This window comes from Halyomorpha halys, unplaced genomic scaffold (genome assembly GCF_000696795.3).
Source record: "Halyomorpha halys isolate HHAL.00 unplaced genomic scaffold, Hhal_1.1 Scaffold18.1, whole genome shotgun sequence".
In the NCBI taxonomy this organism is placed as follows: domain Eukaryota; kingdom Metazoa; phylum Arthropoda; class Insecta; order Hemiptera; family Pentatomidae; genus Halyomorpha; species Halyomorpha halys.
Genome location: NW_027114407.1, coordinates 2120540 through 2125359, shown reverse-complemented (window position 1 = coordinate 2125359; position 4820 = coordinate 2120540). Strand labels below are relative to the sequence as shown.

The 4820-nt window shown below is 32.4% G+C and overlaps 1 protein-coding gene across 1 annotated transcript in view; it reads right to left on the bottom strand.

Annotated features, from left to right (window-relative positions):
- The window catches only part of Np (Notopleural), a 162375-nt gene extending 158247 nt beyond the window's left edge, over positions 1-4128 (bottom strand). The window contains exons 1-2 of the mRNA XM_067051594.1: positions 4034-4128; positions 822-1134 (exon numbers count right to left, since the gene is read on the bottom strand). The gene's annotated coding sequence lies outside the window, so the exon portion shown is untranslated. The remainder of the gene's footprint in view (positions 1-821; positions 1135-4033) is intronic.
- Between the last annotated feature and the right edge of the window lie 692 nt (positions 4129-4820).

Here is a 4820-nt window from a genome sequence, read left to right as displayed (position 1 = left end):
AGACTATTTTGGATCCTAAATTAGTCTACGTAATCCATTAAAATGAATGAATCATACTGTTTTATTTAAAGTTTACTACCCAGATACGTCGCGAGGTGATTATGAAAATATTTTGGTCCTTACTGGGAATATTCAACAATTAAAATGAAGTTTCTTTTAATGATGAATTATCGCATAATTATATTTATGTATCAAAATATCTTTATTGGTGTACCTTTGTGATAAAATATTACGTCAATTTTTTTTTTGTTTATCAATTTAGCACTATTACAATTTTTCATTCAGAGGTATAGGTTCTTATAACAATTATAAGGGTATTACTCACTTAAAACCACTCTCATGTAAACTTGGGAAATTTGAAACTTTGTCCTATACGTTCGAGGAACCGAAAAGTTTTTGCTTTATCTTGAGGTATAGACTAAAATAAAAAAAAAATACCGAGTATAGTTTTGTTTGGAAGGAAAGATCTGTTTAAACTTTTCTTCCGAAAAATTAGATATATGTCTATAGAATATAAGAAATATGTACTCAGACCGGTTCGAATGGTTACTGTGTACTTTGACAGCCGAGGATATCAAGAAAGACTGGTTGGGCACTGTAATTCCTCGTATTTTCTGCGCTATATCTGTTCTAGTTGGCACAATCTAACATTAAATGAAGTTTCACTGAAAATTCCTCCCGGAAAGGACTCGGAGGACCAATTCTTCCATTGTAAAAGAACATACCAGAGGATCAAGAATGTTGGAAACATTGTAGCGACGGCCAGACTGATAAGACAGAACCCTAGAGTGACTACCATAGATAAGAGAAGCAGAACCTACCTGTGGAGGAGGGTGTGTCCTTGGCAGCGGTGGTGGACCGTCTGTCGGGGGCCAGGATGTTGAACCTGGAGAGGGGAGTCCCCTCTACCACTTCCTCGGGATAACGGGGTCCTGGGCAACGGGGATGGCCCGTCCTCCGGGTCGGCCGGCCGTAGTCTGCAGAAGCAGCTCTGGAGGACCGTTCCGGACCATTGTGGAAGGGTCGGTGAGGAGTATTGTGGCAGCTTCTAACGGAGGTTCTATTCGGAGCAAGCATTACTTGCAGCAATACCTTCGTCCTCGATGTACCACCGCCTTCAAAGATATTTCACACCTAGAAGGGTAATGGTTGTTAAAGCCACCGCTAAAATGACTTGATCTTTCCAATGAGGATTTAAAAGAAAAATAAACCAGCTCAGATATATCTATTTATTCGAAAAAAGCTCATGGAGCGGAGGAGGGCTAAATCTAAAATTCGTCAGAAAATTTTACCGGATTTTTCTAAACTAACGGAAATTTGGGGAGTATTCCAAGAAACAGTTTTTCGAAAACTGACCAAATAGTTTCTACTATGTAAGCAATTTTTATTATACTAACCTCTTTGAGTAATCACCACAATTTTTGCAGTTTAATGTAGGATTTTAAATTTCCCAGCTTTTCGGGTTTTCGAATTAATGGGTTTATACCACCTCCTGTCCACCTTTCACGACGACCCTAATCTTGATAACTCCATTGGTAGAAATTCCACTGACAACAACTTAAGAAATACGTAAAAAAAAAGCAAGATACCGATTGCTCGTACCAACCCAACTCAAATACAATTAATTACAAAAGAGGACCAACCAAAATTCAAAATCTATCAGTACCTATTAACTATCCAACATGTAATGATGGGGGACAATTTTCTACATGAAGCTTCTATAGCAATTCAGTAACATCATAAAAGTATTTAAAGATAATCAATTATACACAAAAATGTTGGAGTAGTAATTAAATCATGGAATGAAAAGAAAATTGAATGTATTAAATATAATACTCATAAAAAAAAAAAGGAAATATTTAAATGCAATCAAGAATGTAAGTAATGATATAAATTGATGATACCAATAGAAATAATAAAATGTAAAAAAGGAAAGGAAAGGAAAGTAGGAAATTCGTTTCACATTACATTACAAAGTGGTATTTCCTAAAAAAATTTAAATATAAAAACAAGAATAAAACTGCAAATAGTTAATAGAAAACCTAGAAAGGGCGTAATGTGCAAGTAATCCATTGCCTGGAAAAATATTAACCTAATCTTGGCTCCTTACAAATGAATAAATACCACAAGTAAAATAAGAGGTATTTCACGTCTGCTTAAATTTGCAGAACTAATCACTCACCACCGTCTAACACCTTTTATTTAGATTTATCATCAATATTCAACAGAAGTTTTAATCATTTTGACTAGATCATCGCACCCAACATCCAAGAATAGATCAGAATATTGTAACTACAAACAAAAAAAAATTCCGGTCTCACTAATTTATTGTAATTGTATTCTATATGTTACGAGTTTTGACTTTACAATCAGTAAATTAATATATAACTATTTGTGCACTTAATTTTACTTAGGACAAATATATTTAATAACTCGAACCTCAATTGACCGATTATAATGATAAATAACAATATTCCGGAAGGGATACACATATTGTAAAAGAACAATCTTACATTAAGAACAAGAATTTTATTAGCTTATGAAATTAAAAATTTTGATTGCACAATTTGCACTATCAAAATTTTTGATGATTTGCCCTCTAAAGTCCTACTTTAGTAAAAAATACCAGTTATTCGGAATTCCAAAATACTTGTCATACCATATGGATGATTGGAGATCAGAGAGAAATGTTAGGAAGATAATTTTTAAAATAAAATAAAAAAAAAAGGTCTCTGGGTATTTTAAATGTCAACGGCAATGACAAATGTCTCTAATTGGTTTTAGAAAAAGATTTCAACAAGTGTCGATATGGGGGAACATGATATCCGAGCAATTAGAAACGAGACTCAGAACGTTCTTGGTTCGATTCCCATCCGAGTCAGTCAATATTTAATTCATGGCAGTACTGAGAAACGAATTTTGACATTTCCACTCTGTGGCAGTAGAGATCTTCGATGAAAAAAAAAATGTTGAAAAGGAAAGAGAAAGAAACGTACATAAGAATCATCAATGACCCAAAACTTATCATTTATTTATTTTTCATTTGATCCAAAATTTTGAACAGATAGTCTGCCAAACCAACAAGGATTCTTTTAGTAATTATAGTGGTTGGATTCTCAAAACCTTCGGGCCGAGTGCGCCAATTTTAACCAAGAATTCTAATATCTCACGTAAAATCACAAATTATCCGTTGCACTAGAAAAGATAATCTTCAAATCTGGAGATAAACTTTACTTGGCTATGATAGGCTGTTAAACCAAGTTAAAGAGAAAATCTAAGTTAAAGGAACTAAGATAATTAACCTAAGAGGAACCTTCCATAGTTCCAGTTGCAATCTGTTATCTAGCGAAGGTGTATTCTATTATTATTCCGTTTCTGTCCTAACTCAATACAATGGATTTGATCGAGGTAGACGATTTGACCGACAACAAGGCCTTCAAAGAATTAGAAGCTCAGATAATGATGAAAAAGAGTATTTCGTCCTCAACCAAATCATTTTTTACAAGAGTCGGATAAAGAGTTTTTTCAGCGACTGGTGACCTAGTTCACAAAAACTGTAAACCAGAAAGAGCAGCTAACTTACCGGAGTTTTACTTTACTCTTGGACTAATCTTAGTTAAACCGGGGTCTGGTCCAACTGGCCCTTAATGCCATGAGAAAATCATTAAAAAAAGAATCAAAACATTTTTAATTTGTAGAATTGTCCGCATAAAATTTGTTTCTTTTGTTTTTCTCCTAGAATTTATTATTTCGGAATTTATTTTAAAAAATAAATATATTTTCTCTCATCTAGGACATTAGTCACTCATTAAGTGACGACGAAAACGAACATTTTTTTAATGTTCAATTTAATAAAATTTACATTCAGAACGAGTTTTGTGTAGTTTTCACAAAATATTGTGGATGTGGTCTTTCGCCAATTGTAATTCGCGACATGGATGGAGGTAGCTAAAAGAAGGCCAAAAGCGTTCAGTATTTTAATGGAAATTGAAAAAAACTTTCAAAAGTTTAAAGTATTGTGTTTCTCAATTACCATTTATTTATTACTATAAATATGTAGGGCGGGTAACCTGCTTCTCTGCTTACTAAGAACGCAGCAACTTCAAAAAACGTCTTTTTGAGATATTCTTATAACTGTAATCAGAGATAACTTTATTTTAATATACGGTAAATATAATACAATATTTTCAATACGTACTTTACAAAGGTAAATATAATACAATAATTTTCTTTTGTTTGTCTAACATATTATTTTATTAATATTATCCATTTTATTATTATTTATTTACTATTTTTTACTTTTTTTATTTAGTATGTATAAATGGTATAATTGACTACGTACAGCCACAATGACCCTTTCCCATGAAGTGTGGCAGAATGTATTATTTCAATAAAAATAAAAAATTGCCGCATATTTAGTCCTAGCAAAAGATTTACTTAAAGATTATTAGTAATGCAGTAACTTTCATGTACTTTCAGCAAAAAGGCAAGAGCCGGGGTTCAAATCCTTTGCGGTTAATGTAGTTAGTATAAAATCTGTCTGTGTTATATAAAAGTGAGTGTCAAAACTATACCTTTATATCATCATTGGTCCATTCCTAGTAGATAAGTCCTATAGTGACTGTCTAATGTACTCGATGCCCTGTTCCAGCCCACGTTCGATTATTCACCCGAAATTACACATTTTTTATCTACATTATTTTATATATCTATGAAATTTAATATTTATTACTTTAAACTTTTAGCTTAATATACTTATTTATTCTATTTTAATTTTAAATGCAAGTATTGGAGTGATTTTTTTTTTTATATTATTAGAT